Below are 19092 nucleotides of genomic sequence, written 5' to 3'. Positions count from 1 at the left end.
TTTAACTTGAAAAATGACTTTCTGCTTCACCTGTCAGCAGCCCAGTTCTCATCAAATAAGTGAGTGAGAAAAATTTTTAAATTTCAATTTCCTGATGCTATTAGACACTACTTCTTCCATACTTAAACAGTTTAGCAGTGCATGTACATGTTTTGGTATTCATGCCATGCATCACACTACATGCTATTACAATAGCTTTTTTGTTTAAAGGGTAAAGAGATGCATGGATCTTTATCTTGGGGTTAGGAAAATGTATTGCAGGAACATGGCCAATCAGGTTTCTGAATAACTTTGTAACATAGTACCATAACCCTGGTGCAGTGCAAGGAATTTAAAATACTAGGTGCCTATGAGTCCACAGAAAGAAAGCATTCTAGATGGAGACACCAGCACAGCAATCCTGCACTGCACTTCCTCAGAAAACCGGTGCCTCATGGAGTATTCATCTATTTTAGTCTTTCAGCTGCCAGACACATAATTCTGATAAATCATGAAAAATAATTTTTTTTGCAATTCCAGTATATTTTAGAGATTTAAATCATTGTAACTTAACATTAGTGGTAAGTTTCCTTTGTTTCCATTTCCAATACAAGACCAGTTTTCACTGACGGCTAATATATCCCCAAACAGTAAGTACACTGCATTGGGAGAGGGAAGGCATTGAGAGAAGGAATCAAATTAAATTTCCCCATTTCATTTTCATTTCTTATGCTTCTTCACACCATTTTCCCTTTACCACTACCAAGGCTGGAGACATTTTACTCAGGGGAAAAATGCACCATCTCTGCTGAATTTCCTTTTAAATTTTTGCATTTTTTTAATAAAATTTATAAATCCATAGTTATAAAGTAACACATCAAATATCATTTGAAATAATAAATATGAGCAGGTGTCACTAAAGTCAAAGTCATTAGTATTTGTTTATTCATTTGGTTAGTCTTGACAATTGAGTCAGTACAGTGGGTTACAGAACAGTACAGACAGTTTGGTTCAGCAGCATTTACTGTCTTACAAATAGAAATATAGCAGCCAGGTGGTACTTAGGGATCCAGGGGTGAAAAATACACACTGGTATTTTAAGGCATTCTTACAGTAAAAAAAAAAAAGCAGTGTCAGGGTAAATTTTATTACTCTTTAAGAAGTACCAAGTTATGGATTGGATTAATATGTCTGGTATTTTCATTTTATTGTAGTGTAACTTTGCTAAAATAAAGAAAGTTTCATCAGCTTGAACATAAAGCCCAACCATGAATGAGGCCCAACATTAAAAGAACTGCAGAACTGCCAGGTGTTTTTTAAGTGCCTCTATTCCTGGTAACACTCTTCAGGGGCTTTAGTCTTTCCAAAAATGTGTGTTTTCCCAGCTTGCAGCTGATCTCCTGAAGCTGTGGAGGAGAGCAGCCCCAGCACATGACTCTGCTTGGAGCACCACAGGGATCTTCTGCCTTGTTGTAGGTTTGTGGGCACAGTCTCCTGAACTTTTGATATGAATTTGTAAGAAAGCAAGGTTGTGTGAGAATATTAAAAATACCTTGTACCATGTGGAAATAAGTATGGTGGTTTAGAGACAGTGACAATAGGAACACCATGCCCTTAGGGTTGATTACAGTTATGCTCCCAAATTTACAGGAATTATTATTTAATGAAACAGCAGTAGACACTTCTAACCTGTGGGTAAATTAATATACTGCTTGCAACTGAATGTTGGATTTATTGCTTGCCCTGGATTTACCCTGTGGTCATTGAGCAGGCCTTGCCCCTCTTCTTCATCCCTGGCAGCAGACGTGGAGTACAAGATATCCCCTTTAGTGGGCTGATTTTTCCCCACAGAAATAGCTGCTCTGCTTTCCTAGGTTGAGAAATGTGGAAACTCATCAGTAGGTGTGGCATTCTCTGTGTAAAGTAGAACACATTTTACTATGCTGATAGAAATGAGATTTATTTTTTTCTCTTCTACATATGAATATACACAAGTTTAGGATTATGTTCTATAGGGTCTGCACATGAGCATAGTAGGGTTCTTACAGGACTCCACATCCTATGGACAGTTACTTCTGCTGCTGTCTGTGATCAAATATCATATCCATGTGGTGGTTTTTGCTCCTAAATCCTCAAGGGAAGGGTGTGAGCTCTACAAAAAACCTCCTCAGAAGATCATCTGCATTAAATCAGTGAGTGGATTGCAAATTGCATCTTCCAGTGTCAGTTGGATGCTCCAAGGTTGACAGAAGTACTGGGATTGTGAGGCCATGGACAGCTTGAGGAGTCCCTGTTCAGCCCCTGCACAGGTGAGGGTCTGTGACAGCTGGACACTGCTTCTTTCCCATGAGCTTGTAGGGCTCCGTTTGGAAGTGACCGTGGGGGACAGCAAAAGTGACACAGAGAGATGAATTGGTTGTCTTCAGTCCCAGGGTCAGGGCAAAATAGGACTGGTGTAACCAGAACAGTGAGAGCAAAAACTTAAAGCAACAAGGTGCAAAAATCGTTGTGCTATCCCAGTTGGAATCTCTGGCCACAGAAAATGTCAGTGTGGTGTTGCACCCATGCCAAGCAGCTCTTCTGGGAGGTGGCTTCATTAGCATTGGCTTTGCACTGCCCAAGGCACACAAACGGATGCTTCCCTTCCTTCCCAGGGACTGTGGAACTCACCAAAATAATGTTCCACATGCCAACATGTCCTGCAGAGGTCTGTGGAGGGATGATAATGGCTGTAAGACTTGTCAAAGTCTAATTAGTTACTCACAGAAGAGAGATCTCAATTTTCTTGGCCTTTCCCTTTTGTTTGGAAAGATCCCAAACCCCTGCTTCCTGGGAGCTTGCCTTCGTTCTTAAATCCCCAAAGGGCTGCCCCATGGGATGACAGATTTTATTTTTAATTTTTTTCAATAATATTCTGCTTTACAACAGGATTTTTTTTTTTTTTCAAGGTTAGATAAATGATAATTAGAGTTGAGTATGTTCTAACCCAATGGGTTGTATGGGATGTTTCCTCACTGGCCCCCCTCCTGGCAGCACCAAGGGGAGTGAGTTCATATATCACTGCAGAAAGCTTACGAGTCCCCTTGAAGCATTATGAAAATTGCTGTGCACAGCTATTTTGTTTCTGAAAGACAAATTCTGTGCAAAAGGTAAGAGACAACAGGTGAACAGATGTGGTGCTGTTGTGGCAGTGCAGGTCTGTGCATCAGCTCCTGTACACATGGTGAGAGCATCAGGTGAGTGTCAGCCAGCCCTGCCTCCTCCTGCCCTCCAGCCATAGATAAAGAAATTCAGACAGAGAATGCACAAATACCCTTATGCAAAATCCCAGCCAGCTGAGGCTTTTATTCAGATTCATTAGTCCCACCTGCTCAGATTCCTTGAAATGACAAGAATAGTACTTTCCACCCCAGTTCCTGTTGATGGCTGAAGCCCCAGAGGCTCATTGAGTGAATGAGACCCACCTTGGGATAGAGACCCCCAGATCTGCTGTGTGTGGGGTCAGCTCCTGTGGGAACCTGGGGCAAGCCTGCCCTGAAGGATTCAGGGTCAAAATCTAGGTTGTCTGGATTCACAAACTTTCAGCTGGAGGGAAAATGGTTACAAGTGCTCTGATTCCCTCTCAGTGCAGTAACACAGGGAGAAAGACCATATCTCCAAACTCAGTTGTCATCCGTTAACATCTCATCCTCCACAAATTTCTATAATCATTGGAGGGTATTTGCAAATATTTAAAAATGCTTTCTCTTCCTTCAGGAATTTTTATATTGGGTTTTATAGAAGGTTTATAATAGAGCAAATAACAGTTTGGATGAAATTCTGGGAATTCTTCTGTAGTGTGCTTCTGCATGATAATCATTATGAGATTGCTTCCCCACTGCTTGTTTAATGCAGCTGTCCAAGTTTTGTATTTACTGGGAATCCAATTTGTTTTAAGAAATTAACAAAACAAATACTTAAAGTACTGTGCTGAACCTATCATAAAGTTTTTATTCGTTTTGGTGAGAAAGAAAAAAAACATTATAGTGTTTATGGATCAGCATTTGAAGCCACATTTATGAAATTGAATCCCTACCAAAATAATTTGCTCATGTTAATACAGTTGTCATATGGCATTGAAACAATTATTCTGTTGGTTTTGTCTCCAAATTGTGTCAAGCTTTGCTGTGGCAGTGGGCAAATATCTGCTCAGAGAGGCAGGCTGGCTGCTTAGCTAGAGCAACAATGCCCTGATCTGCAGAGATGCTGATGGGACTGTGTGATCCTCAGATCCAGTGACAATATTTATGGTCCTCAGAGGAAGGAGTGCCCTGGCACTCACAGACAGGGCTGCCAAGTCCTGCTGTCCCTTCTGTAGCCCAGCACATGAGATAATATCTGTGCTCTTCAGGGCAGGCACTGTTACTCCCTGTGATCTTGGTCACATCTCTGAATGTCCTTTGCTTAAAAGCATTGGGGAAAAAACAGGTCTTTCTGGTGACAGGAGCGCTGAGCATCTTGGACTGGGCTTTCCAGCTCATTGCTCTTTCCATGTGGCCTCTGGAAAACTTCCTCCAGCTCAGTGGTGACTGTAACTCTGCAGCAGGTCCTGGTGACTTGCTGTGCTGGGAGTCATGGCAATCCCCCCTGTCAGCCCCAGGACCTGCTGCAGCAGGGTCTGGTTCTCTACCTCTCTCCTCTCAAGACTGTGCAGATTTGGGTCTTTTTAGTCATGTGTAGTTGTAGGATCAGTTTCTCCCCAGAATAGTCTGTTATTTGCTATCAAATTCTGAGCTCTGTCTGCAGGATAACCAGAATGGCAAGCCACCCCTGTTTTTCCCAGATATCTGCTGGCATTTTTAAAACCAGCATGTGTAATTGTGCTCCTAGTAGCATGGGTAAAGGGTATCTGAGAAGTCCATTGGTTGTTATTATTGTTTCTTTTTTTAAGGAGAAAATACTTGCTAATTGTAAAAATTCAGAGTTGAGAAGTAATACCTCATACCAAGCTTTTCAGGTAGAAGGAAGGTCCTGGATCTTGGAGACCTCCAAGCTGTTGGATGAGATTGGTGCCAAGCTCATACCCAGTAGGTTACGTTTGTCTGTTCTTGGCAGCCCATGCTTTTTATTTCAGTTTTAAAGTATTTTAAAAAATAAACAAAATAAAAAACAACAAAAACAAACCTCTAGATCTCACCTAACACGTTTGTAAACATTGCACACTTGCTTCCTTATGGATATCTCTATGCTTGATCAGGCAGCCAGGGCAGTACCCATACATTGGACTCTGTTTTTACAAGGGTAAACAATGAGCTGTGAGGCAGCAATGAGCTACAGGCCCTTGAGAAGAAGGCTTTAATTCTACCCAAATTTCTCTCACACAGTAGCCAGTCTGTGGCTTCAGAATATGAACCCTGTGCCAGTGAAATTAGCAGGGCATGTCCATGGAGCCCTTATCACACCCCGCAGGCAGAGTAGGGGGGTACAGGCAGAGGCTGTGGAAGAGCAAAATGTTGGGTACTGGTTGTTTACAGCTGTGATGGCAACAGACATTTTCTTAAGGGAAAGGATAGGGCCAAAGGCAGGATGTGCAACTGTGGATTCAGCTTTGCCTTTTGGGCAGGAGGGGAGGTTGGAGGGCTTTTTTTGCTTCTCACTGCACAGGGCAGGGGAGCACGTCCTGGGCTGAGCCACCCCCTGGACCTCCCCAGAAATGGAGCAGGGTTGCACTTCTGGTAGGAGGGGTTATGTTTGTTAGTATGTTTTTTATCTTTTTTCCTTTTTCCCCCTCAGTGATGCAAACTGCATTAGGCTTTCCAGCTGCTTGTTGTTTCACATCTAGAAAAACTTCACTGGGCAGTGAAGGGGTGAAAAAAGGTGTTCTGGCAATGAGATGTCTCACTGGTTTCTGGAACTGGGACTTTAAAACCTTTCTTAATCTGGTGGCTGAGTGTCTGAATCAGAATAGGCAAATGTCAGATAATTTTGCTGCCTGTCTGAAACAAAACATGCTTTGGTTTAAAACTAATCCACAGTGCAACTCACCTTGCTCCAAACTAATTTGAGTCACGCATCTGTAACATTCCTGGGTCTACAAATACCTACAACTTCTGGATCAAATTGTTTGTATGTTAATTTATCCCAAACTGCTAACACAGCTACGTCAGCATTGTCGGTTTGCTCCTCTCCTTGGAGGAACGTGCAGTACAAAAGTTTTATCCCTGTGATGCTGACAGGGATGTGATCCCACCCTCTGCAGGGCTGCTTAATAACTCTCTTGCTACGTTGTGTGTTGGATGCTAACAGCAGGAAGCATTATTTTAGAAGATTTAAATTAGCAGATTTTATTTACCACACCAGTATTCTCACGAGGCATCTCACTTCTATCTAAAAGGGTTTTAAATTATCAGCTTTTATTTATTACAATGGTATGTTCCTGATTTATCACACTTTCCTGCGTCTTATTTACTCAGACCAATATGGCATAAAAATAGCTGTGTAATATAGAGAACTCAGAAACACTCGTGAATTTTCTGAAAGCAGGGAGGAATTGCAAATAGTTGAAAATATCACAGAAACATTAACTGATACAACTTTTGAGTCCACTTTTGACTGTATCTGCTATTGAAAGCAATGAGGACAAGAGGACCTAATTTAACAGCTTTGCCACTGCTAATGAAAGCAGGGTTTGAATTAAAGTCTAAAATTTAAGGCTACTGCAGCTGTCTTTAAGACTCTAAGTTAAAGCTATACCAGTTGCAAGACAAACTGATAGGAGCTTTTGGGCTTTGTGTCATTCAGGAGCATGATGTCTAGTTTCAGATGTCATTTCAGTTAGATCCCTCTGTAAAGAACATTTAAGAGTATCTCATTTTACTTTTTTCATCTCTGTAACTGCTTCACTTTTTTTTTACTTACAGAAACATCAAAAGGAATTCAGGCTCACTTGGTCATAGTCTGGACATTAGGTTTTTATAGGAACAAAGAAAGATATGGTGTGCCCTTCACACATGCTCATATTAAAAATTTATTAGGCAAGTTTCAATATCTTTCAATTATTAGGCAGATTTTAAGGCTCTTCTAAGTGGTACAGTAGTAGCAAATGCCAGCTGATATTTTATAGAAATATTCCAAATAAAAATACCATTTGATTGTAAGGGGGAGCAAAACCTCCAGGAACATATCTTCATTTTTGGTAGTTTAGTCCACAGTAGCAAAAACCACATTGTACCAATCAGATATTTAATGAGCCTCTAACTCCATTTCTACCTTATCCCAAAGGTATAGCAAATAGTGCTGCTTTTTTAAAATATCAAGAAAACATCATTTGCTCTAAAATGTCCCTAAAAGCAGGTCTAAATTGCCAATAAAGGCTAGGTAATTGTATCAGCATGGATCAGAAAGCATTTCTCAGAACTGATGAAATAGTTTGCAGTATTGCAGAACCTGAATGATGCTCTCTGTACATTACACTGGAAATATCAAAGACTGGTCTCAGTTTAATTTGCTCACTAGTGTGTATTTTGGATTCTCAGGAAATATTTCTTGCTAATGTCATTCTGTTTTTCTTCAAATGTAATTTGTTTGGGTCAGACGATTTCTGCCATGGAGGGTTCACTTGGAAGAACTTTTTTTGTTTGGTTTTCAATTACAGAATACTATTTTTCCAAGAAAATTGCATGTTTTAAAATTCTCAAATCCTGTATTCTTTACTGTATTCAAGATTTTAAACATTTCAAATTTGAAAAATAATAATTTGCAAGATTGTTGCCCAACTTATCAGCTCTTTCTCAGTAGTTATACAATCATTTGACAACCAAACACACATACAGTATAAATATTTAAGAAAAAGTAAATTCCATTAAGCTGCAGTGTGATAGATGCAGTAGTAGGTACTTATCTTTGAAATATTAAACTCTAGACATTTATATCTGTACAAAAAAGAGTTTCCTGCCATTTGATGAGAATTATGTGCCTGGCACTAATAAAATATTAAACTCCAATTTAAAAGATAAGTATCTTACCCACTTTTTTTCATAATAAAACATTTTACAGTGCATATGAGAGCTAATATGCATCAGAATTTCCATACAATACTGTATTTACAAACTTTTATGAAAGTTTTGTGTCTGCATTTATTAGTTGCTGTCTCTATTTAAGCACTTATTATTTCATATAATGACATTGTGTGCTTCAATAATGCATGATAGAAGGTATACAAACAGGCTTTATTTTTTGCAGCAGAGTTTTCTTTTGTTACAGGCGACTGGTGCTAGTTAATTAAATGTAGATAGCCCCTGAAAATTGCATTATCCTTTTCTGTCCCTATTATATAAATTAATGTCAAATTGATGCAATGCTTCATGTTTAAAATAATAGATACATGTGTTAAAAATTATAGCCTGCAGTTTTCTTGTTTGACAATGCATTATTTTCAGCTGGAAATGTCAGTTTCTAACCTTCTGTCCAGAATACTTTGCAAAGGGCAGTAAGCATTAAGTGTTAGTTATCAAATATAGTGTCTTTGAAACATCAACAATACTATTTGTAGAGGAAAAGTCATAATATAGAGACTTTCTGCTTTGAAAATAATCTCATAAAATTAAATGTTCAACAGATGGTTATCAATAAAATGAGAAGTTCCTTTGAATGAAGAAAAGTCACCTTTACCTGCAGGTGGATTTTAGCGTCACCTGCTCCACTTTCAGCAAGTGGCTTATTTGCCTTTTCTTTCCCAACTCTTTATATAAAAAAGTGAGAATTAAATTCTACTTTTTTTTTTTTTTTTTAAATCTCAGGTATCACCCCTCAAAATCACCTGAAAGCTGCAAAAGCATAAATGTATTTGTCATTGTCCTATCAAACTTCACAATCTCCCAGCTTTGCTTCACTACCTCAGTTGAGCGATGTCATATTGATGCCATTAAAAGAAGTTGTGCAGTTAGGGTGTTTTTTCCTGTTCTCATAATTATCCTCTTTTTCAATTTACAAAAATATTTCATTAGACTCTTTGTACTACAGCTTTTTGTATTGTGATCAATGTCAGTAGACAACTCTGCCTTTTTTTAATTACTGAACTGGGTGATTAGAGTTAATAAGCTATGAGATGTAAATACTGCCATTTCAAATAAACAAGAAAGCACTTAGAAACCAAAACAAAGCCTTTCACTGAACTCAGTCACAACATCCTCTGAGAGATGTGTGGCATGAGTGATTCAGTATATTACTTGCTGTAAAGAAGGATGCACCTTGTTACTTTAAACAGCAAAATCCAGCAGCAAGTTTTCAGGGTTTGAGATATTCTTTTAAAAGGTGCCGTTTAAAAACTACCATATTTTCAGATCACAAAGGTCTTTTGTTTATATTTTCTACTTTCCAACCAAAGAGACAGTCATTCTCTCATAAAAATACTTTACAAGAACAGCTTTGGTTTTTACTTTTCTTCTGTAAAGGACACTCCCCCCTGCTCTCAAAGGCAGCAGGTTTCCACAGAGCTATCCACTGGTGCTGTTACAAAGCAGAAAACCTTTCTGTGTGTATGTAGTCTGTAACATTCAAGGTATGGCATATATAAACTTGGAGTTTGGGTTCAAAACTAAGAAATACTGGTTTTTAGAACAGTAGGTGCATGTTGGTATAACAAGGAAATTTCCTTCCACCTTATGGATCCTTATATTTCTTCCTGCAAATTCTGCAAATATGGATGGCAAGATCCATATACTTATGTCCTTGTGCATCACTAATAACTTTACTGGCTTGTTTTTAAATCAGTTATATATATTGAGTAAGAGTTAGTTAGTTGTAAGATGTATCCATTTTTGCAGTTGCTGATGAACTTTCCATTAATGTCCTTAATGCCTATTTTTACTCTTTTCAGCAGGTACCTATTAACATTGCAGTGTTTTGTAAACTCCTTAATAATAAAGAAAACATGTTATGATCATAAAACAGGGGAAATGGTGCCTAATTGCAGCCAGGATAAACTGCACTTAATATCTGTTGTCAACAAAGCAATTTGCCTGACGATATCTTTAAATCCTTTCCTTAAATTGTTTCTAGCACAAATTATTTTAAATGGTTACTTTCAAGAGCCCATTCCAAAGAGCTGCCTTTAAAAATAAGTAAATAAATAAATAAATATGAAAAGCACCCCAACAATTAGGTAGGTCCGTGTTAGCAGGCTGAGGATTTATTTAGTTGTTTTTCGTGGAGGTCTCTGCGCTCACTTTGCCGAGGCTGCAGCAGCGCCATACCCCGAGAGCAGCGTGCGCTGTGTGATTCCATTAGCGCGGCTGCCCAGTGCTCTACAAGGTTACGTGGCTGCTGCCCCGGGCACTCCTGGCACCCACAGTGCGCTGGGACAAGGACCTGCTCCTTCCCTGCAGCCTCTGGATGAGGGGCAGGGCCCCCAGGAGCTGGGGCCGGTGCAGTGCATGGTTCTGGCAGTGCTTCCCCCCGGGCACCCCGGCTGTCGTGGGTCCCTCCTTGGACTGCGGCTCTGGATCTCAAGGGCTGCAGCTTCGCTCTTGCGATTGGGGAGTTTTCATTTCTACCCTTCTTAAATCTTTCTGCATTGAGATTTCAAGTCAAATGTGTTTCAGCACACTTTTCCTGAGAAGGCAGATTTACATATGCATTAGGTTCATTTTATCGGAGTACACACACAGCAATGACACATCTCATTGACAATGTGCTGTCTGATGGATAACTCCGTACAAAACACATATTTGAAAGGAAAATTGGAGGAGGAATAGGATTAAGAGTCTGTACATAAGTGACATCATGTTTTGTGAAGATGAGCTTCAGGAATGTCTTGCCCTACTGCATAGTCTTGGATTATTCAAAGATCCAACAAGTGTTTTGTGAGTGTAAAAAACTCCTTGCTGCCCACCATCATCAGGCAGAAACTGCTGGGACCAAGTCTGGCCATATCTGAAGCCACTATATGCTTTATTTAATAATGAAAATACTAAAAAAGCTCCATCAAACTTTGATTTTCAGTGCCACATGGGACTAACTCCATGTCCAGGCAAGGCAGGATTGTGGCTCTTTCTCTTCAAAGGTGAGCAGCAGTGCTTAAATATTGTGGTTTCATTGTGTCCTGAGTCCTGGGTAACAACATCATTTCCAGCTGGGTGGCTGCTGTGGTCCACCTGCACATCTCTCCTGCCAGGCTGGTGTTGGGCACTTTGCTTCTCTGGAGGGAAGTGGGGTGGGAGCTGACACAGCTTTGGTGGCAGTGGCCATTTGTCAGCTTTATAGGGTATCAGTGGCTAAGAGTTGTGGAAGATTTTAGATGCCAAAGTGTGTGTTCTAACATTCCTTTGAGAGGAATGTCCATATACTGCCAGCCATCCTTCTTACTGTACTGCACAGGCTTCTTCCTACTTTCCTTCTTTTCTCCCTTTCTGTTTCTTGATTGCAAGGATTTTTAATACTTTAAAATACATGCTGCTCTGACTCAAGGTAGACAGTTCCTTCTCTATGTCCATGGAAAGAAAAAGAATTACAAAGGAAAAGTATAAATATAATGCAGTGGTTTTTCTAGGGGAAGACGAATTGCTTCTGGGATTTATCACCATCACCAAGGATGAATGGGACAGCACCACCTCCAAAGCCCAGAGCTGCAACCCTGAAAATCCGTGGCATTAAGCTCAGCAACCTTTTCAGGCTTTTCTTGGACTGGTCACCCAGGATGTTCTCTTGTTTATTTTTCTGCTGAAGGAAGATGTTACCCAGCCAGTGCCAAACCTACAAAATAAAAATGTCTGATTAATTTCATGTAGACCCTGATCTCTGCTTTGTGGTAATGGTGTTTTCTGTGGAGATAACCTTGGTCACACTCAGGTGTGTGACTGCACCCACTGCACGTGACCTGAGCTACACCTTTGCTGCTGGTTCCTGCTGGTCATAAGTGAAATCTTGCACAGAAGTGCACTCCAGTACAATTTTACCTTGGGAGTGAAAAATGCTTGGATTCCATCTTGGCTTAGTTCATTTAATGTCTCAGTGAGATAGTACTTATCTTTGAATTCCTACCTCAGGTTTTGTCTCTATAAAATGACACAATAATACTGTCTCTGTGCCTTTCAAGGAGAGTCTTCTAAGGATCTGTTAATAATTGTCAGTGATGCACTTTAGAGATCCTCTAAGGAGTATCCTGTAGAAGTATACTATGAATTATTGACTCTCTCTTTCTGACCCACTCTCTAGCACACATTCACACTCCTGAAATCCCTTAGAAATAAGGTGCTGGCATCATAGCTTTAAATTACACTGGTTTATGCAATAGTAAGCTCTTAGGCACCCAGCTACATGTATATATATATATATATATATATATACACACCCTATATATATATATACACCCTAACCCTAACCCTGTCTTTGATGGGAAAGTTGGCTAGTTGGGCACTAAGTAGGCAGATTTTTTCAGTTATAAACCAAACTCTTACAGAAATAGGAACCTCCACCCAACCCAAAAGAAGGAAAAAAGTCAACATCTAAAATGAGGCCGGAGTATTGACTATCTTTTAAAATATATCTAATTCTTGCATACTGCACAAAGCCCCAGTAGCCCACTAGGGATCTGGGGGACTTCCAGGACTAGGAAGGACCATGGGAGAAAAATGCTTCAACTTCTTCTCTCATGGGGAGGTGGGGGAGAGGAAACAGCGATGACAGATATTGTTCATGTGAACCAGCTCGTCCTGGTGAGCACTACAGTCCAGTTGCCAGGAACACCTAAGAAACTACACAGCTTTTGTCATGGCTTAGGGTTTCTGATTTAGGGGGCTGTGCAATATCACAGCAGATACCTCAGAGTCTGACTTCAGGATGGGGCTCAACATTATCCTCAGCCTATCTCCAAAGATGAGCTCTAATTTCAGATTTGTCATCCATGGTTGGTTGAGGGTGTTTATGACCTCTCCAGATCAGCTGGGTGTGTTGATTTACATGAACAACAGAGCAAAAATTTTCATTTGAATCCTTTTTTATATGTTTGTGTGTGAAAAAAAGAGAATCAGCAATACCAAAATATTTTTAAATTCATCTTGGCTGTGCTAGATTGTTCACATAAAGAAAGGTTAAAAAAATCCAGAAAATTTCTTGCTGTTTCACCCCTGTGTTTTCCAACTTTGTCATTTCACTGCCTTCATTTAGCATTTCATCCAGACATTTTCAAAACAGATAATGTTGTTTTATTTTGCTTGACATTGTTCTGAATTTTCCTTCTAATTTTTAATTTTTTCTTAAATTTACTTTTCTAAATGAAAAAATTGTTTAAAATAAATACAGCACCTTTATCCTGTAAGGATTACTTTCCTTCTCTTCCAGTTTAACAACAAGCTGGGGAAAAAAAGATTGACCTCACTCAACTGAAGTTTATTTTATTACTCTAGGCCTGTTGTGGAGTAAGAAACCTCATGTACAGGCATGGTTGTCACCTCACCTGTGACCTTGCCTGGGTCAAACCACTCCTGTGGAAGGGAGGGAATAAGGAAGAGATGAAGAAGGGATGGACTAGTAGGAGAGATCCCTGAAGAGGTCAGCCAGCAGCATGGGACGTCCTCCCAGCATTTGGGGATGGGAAAGGAAAGGCTGATGGTGAGACCACAAAACCTGGGCTGCTGTAACCAGCACCAGCATTCACTGACATCTGTACTTTCGTGCTAAATTTTGGAGGAGGAGAAAAAGAAAGGATCTCTGTGCCTTTCAGCCTTGATATATAGGTGGTATTGTTATCTATCTTCATTTGGTATACATTTTTAAGAGCCTCTATATGAATTCACCTAGGTCTCTGTGCAGCTTGAGGCACTGCTCCAAGGAGAGCTCCCTCCTCCCTGTAGAGCGAGTTGGTTCTGGAAAAGATTGTTCCTAGAAGGAATCACAATCTCATCAGATAAAGGGTGGATATTTAGGTTTTGCTTGTTTGAGATACTTGAACCTGACAGGTTGGCCTTGCTGGCCTGGCTTGTGCAGGAAATCAGTTTGGCTTTTATGGGTGCTCCTGCCTTGGAGAAGATGTCAGAATGATTGTAGGCCATTAAAGACAGTCTAATATACCTTAAGGTTAACTCACACACTGATGATGAGTATCAGGATTTCCATAATTTTTTGGCAAGCATCCCTTTTATTTATGTAGCCAACTATTGATATTCATAGCATAAAAACTGGTTATTCAGCTAAAACCTCTGTGCAATCAATCAGTGATACAGTCTATCAAGTGTCTCAGTCAGCCTGTAGTCATTACTATGTTGGGTTTTTTTTTTCATTTGAAGACATTTGGGATGACTCAATTTCTCTGATCTTGTAGCATTCCCTGTGTCTTTAGAGGGGAATTTGTAATTGTTGAATTATTCTTGGCCATCCTTCATTCGGAATTTATGTTGTAATTTCAGCAAAAGCCAGACCTTGTATGGCAGTTTTCATCTTTTTCAAGGCTGCTTCTATTTCTTGAAATGCTGGAGGGTTTCCAATTATTCCTTCTGGTCGCTTTGGATGTGAATTGTAACAGATCATCCCATAGTCGTGGTTCAACATTGTTAAGCTTATCAATATAAATATAATGTTAAACCCTTTTTAGAAAATTGGGGGCTAGGTGTGAAAATGTGACCAATTTATGCATAAATTGGTCCTACACTTCTCTCTTTTCCCTTATCAGAAAGAATCTCATCATGAGCAGGTTTCAGACTGTTCCTTGTCAGGGCTTCTTCTATACCTGTTAACGGTTGATTAGGTTGTTATATCACATTTCAATACCTGCTTAACCTGATGCCAGTCAACTATGCAAACAAAATTCATTAAGGCAAACAGAAGTCTCTGAGCTGGAATTGTGAGGCAAAAATAGGAAACAAAAGAGTTGATATATCAGCTTTTACTATATGAAACATTGAAGCCTTGTAAATCCATACCTTGGGAGAGCATTGGGTCATAAGTAAAACTGAAAATGAGGAATGAGGTAACTCAGGAGATTTTATACCCCCCCCCTTTGGTGCCTGCTGGTGTGAGTCTCTCTGCCAGGCCCATGGACATGCTAGAGGGCAGTTTCAGGGGGCAGATGAATACATGTCCTAACTGGGTTTTGTCCTGGTTCCAGTTGGTATTTGCCATAGTGCTTTTTACAGTAGTTTGTCTTTTTCACTGTGCTTATTATGTTCATAGGAGGCTCATTTGTAGCCTATCATTATGATGAAGTGAAGTTTAAAATTACACTGGGAGCCTGCTTAAGGACCATCGTGTAGGTCCGGGGAGAGGGCTTATCCACCCTGCTCAGCCCCGACTCAGCCCAGGAGCTTCATTATTCATGCTGACCAAAGCAGCTCCTCAGGACAACTTGCAGGGGCAGCATGTCTTGGTCAGGAACACAAAATGCACCAGAGGGAATGTTCAGAGAGGGATTTACCTGGTAAATTATTCTTTCCGAAATATTGTGGATAAGAGAGTTGAAGGCAGAGAAGTTTTGCATTCAAACACGTTGTTTCTGGATTTCTTTAGTGAGTATACTCCTAGAGCAAGCCAAGCACATTGGAGAACTTTTCATGCTCATCTGGTGCCTGCTTTGCATTTATTCCTTGAGACGTGTGAATGCCTGTAAAAGAAAACGTGTTGTTTATTTTGGTTATGTCTAGGCATTTGATTTAATATACAAAAAGAATGCCATGTTAGTATTAACTATAACAAATACAAACTGCATTGTGAAAGAGAGGATGTCCCTACTTACTAAATATGCATGAAAAGACTAGAATTGCTACCTCTTACAACAGAATCGTGAAAGTAAATTGTCCCTTGTTGGAATACGTAATTTTACCCCCTCCCTTTCTACCTTTGGAGAAGAGGGAACTGGGATTAAATGTGTCTTGATTCTAAAACATCTATAGAAAAATATCAAATAAGCCATATTCTCAAACAGTTCCTGTTCTTTCAGAATTTTTCTGTTAAGAGCTTAGTATGTTTTAATGAATTGTGCTGAAGGGCATCATTTCCTGCTCCCTAATACTAGTCCTTTTGGGTCAAGAAAGAGGATTGCTTGGAAATATGATTTCTACCAAGTATGCTTTGGTGGTTAAGGTAAAATTCAAGAGCACTAAGTTTGTTTGCATAGCTTTATTTCTATAAATGATCCCATGCCTAAGCAATTTCAGCATCACCATTGTGCATGTTGCATCCATGCTTGAGCCCAGGGGCACAGTTTCAAAGTCAGGATTTCATACTGGGCTGGATATTTGGCCCACACAGTTTAAGAAAACAGAAAATCTGGTGATATGCATTTAATAGCAATATAAAAATAAAACCCAATAAAAATAATGAGAATTATATTTCTATTGGGAGAACATTAACGTCATAATGGTACAAATGGGCTTTGGATAATTGATAATACTGATGCAGAAAATTATTTTCAGTTCCCCCTCCTTTGCAGTAAAATACAGCTGCATTTAAAGAGAAGAAAAAAGAACTTTTTTTCTTTCCTATTGGCAAGCAATAACAGCGCTTTGACCAGCATTGCTTGGTAAACCTCAGAGCCACACTGAAAATGAACTTGTGAGTTTGCTGCATTGGCATCCAGAACAGCAGCACGTCCCACCTTGGGAGCTGTGGGATGGTGGAAGGACGTCGCCCCTTGGCTACAGCCTTGCTGATCACTGCAAACCCGAGTAAAGGTTAATCACTCTTAATCTGTGGTTTTACTGAACCAGGGTCTTCCTGCTGCTGCTGCTGCTGCTGCTGCACTCCTGCTGCAGCTGTGGAGAGGGAGGCGGCTCCCTCAGCTGATTTGCATCGAGCCTTACTGCAGTTATTTTCCTTTGGAAACCCATGGCCTAGAACTTGGGAGAAGAGGAAAAGGAGGCAGTCCTGTTTCTCTCTGAGAGCAGGTAATGGGGCTTTGCTTCCCTAGTGCTGGGCAGCAATGGGTAGGTGCTCTGCAGGAGAGTGGAGTAAAGGATGTATTTGTCCTCTGGGCTATTACTCCACACTTGCTGAGCTCATCAGCCTGTCTACATTCAGTCACCACCCCGAACTAAAGAGGATCTGCCGTTTGTGCCATCCTGAGGCATCTTCAGTGATGAGGCAAAAAACTTTTACTTGGGCTCATGGATGGTGGGGTAGATGATTTTGTCCCAGTTAGACCCCTGTGAGACCCTTCCCATTACACAGCTTCCCTGTGGTCTGTCTGGCTTCATCTTAAAGCATGAAAACGCAAATTAACTAATTTCACTAAGGAAAGAAGGTTTTGAAATCTATTTCATTAAAAGAGAATGCTTTTGCACTGTCAGGGTAAGTGTAGACTGAAGCGGGCAGGCACTTACACAGCCATGGAGCAATGGAAAACAAGAGCAGGTAGCAGAAGTTCCAAAGCAAAATATATTCTATAAACACAATGATCAAGAAAGAGATTTCATCCAGGCCAGCTGGACCAGCCAGCTAGTCAGTCTGTAAGGGACAATGATCTTATGTTCAACAGCTCACCAGGCTATAGTTAATGCAGTGGATTCTCGCATGAAGGTTCTCAATATTCTGTCTTGTCCTGAAGAGCAAAGGGAAGAAGTAAGTCAGAATAGCTGAAAGTTAAAACAGACTTGGACTAAAAGAGAAAAAAAAAAAAAAAATTCTGTGTTTGCTTGTAGTACTGGGACAGAAATCTTGTAATTTCTTTTAACACTTGTTTAATATTTCTGTGCTTTAGATTCCTCAACTTACAAAAGAGATACCTCTATTTAGTTGCCTGGATTGTTGTATGAAATATTGTTGCACTGAAACTTAGATAATGTAATATTTATAAAGTATTTTCAGATCATTGAGTAGTAGACAATTTGGAAACTTTTTCTGTTGTACTGAATCATAACTAAATCTCTAGTTTAGTCAAAAGATGTCTCTTCACACTTTAAACAAGCAAGCGTTTGTGGGTTTGTGCTTATAAATCAGTCTAAATGAGGTTGATTTTATAATTGAACAAGTTAAAGAAAAGGTTGGAAATGTCACTGAGCCACGGCCACCAACCTATAAAACTGCATAACCAATGGTGTCCCTGGAAGTTTCACTGTCATGGAAACCAGAGACATTTTGCTTGGGTTTTGTTGTTGGTTTTGACAATGTAGATGGGTGTAGGTTAAGTTCTATCTATTTTTTTTTTAGCTATAATATACCTGTTGTGCTAAGCCTTTCAGCCATGCTCTGATGAATAATTGACAGGTACTTAAAATGTCACAAGAGTGGCCAAACATTACAGCTTGAAAACCCCTCAGTGCCAGGGCCCAGTGCTGGGGTTTGGTTGGTATTTGTAGAGGAATACCAGTAGATAAGGGATGGTGTCTGTGGTTTTTAGGTGCACATCCTTTCAGAGCAAGCTCCCCATTGGTCACTGCAGGAAGGCAGGGGCTTCTTGGCAATGTCCTGCTGTCACCTCTGTTATTGCTGTAAATATTCCTTGTGTGGCTGAAACTGAAAAACATCCAGTATGAAAATAGCCATACATCCTGGAGTGCATGTAAGGTAATGATTCAAACCAAGCAGTGAGGGATAAAAGGAGAAGAACAGGAAGCTTATGCAAACATCCTGCTGTTTACTGGTTGTGGAAGGCAAGGTCTGGTTTCCTCTTACAGCTCCTGGTCAAGCTGCCTGAGGGTAATGTAGTGCTGCTGGAATTGTCAGGAGATGTGGTCTGGGCTGTACAGGGCAAGGACACTCTGGAAGATGAGTACTGTGACCTCCCACCAGGCCTCTGCTGTGCCCAGCACCACTGCTGCAGGTTCTGGTGCCAAGTTATGGACTCACAACTGATGGCAAGTGTGGGCTGACAGATAAAGCATGGAATTTAGCACAAGGAGAAATCTATGCTTCAATCTTATTGCAGTGTGCTATCTGACTCCTCTGACTGCAGCATGTGACTGAATTAAAGTGAATGATGAAATTATGTACAGTCATTTTCATAAGCAGAAGTCAGTTACAAAGTGCTTCCAGATGTATGTTTAATGTATTTCTGTTTTATTATGGTGTCTATTTGATGTACGTGGTACTGACTAAATGGTTAAAAACACTGCAATGTGTACAGAAGTATATTGTACTCAATTTTTTCCCAAAGTGTCAGTGTTGATAACTAAAAACTGAAATACTGCAATCTAATCAACAGTGCTT

Source organism: Coloeus monedula (assembly GCF_965178545.1).
Source record: "Coloeus monedula genome assembly, chromosome: 13".
In the NCBI taxonomy this organism is placed as follows: domain Eukaryota; kingdom Metazoa; phylum Chordata; class Aves; order Passeriformes; family Corvidae; genus Coloeus; species Coloeus monedula.
This window is presented reverse-complemented; position numbering follows the sequence as displayed.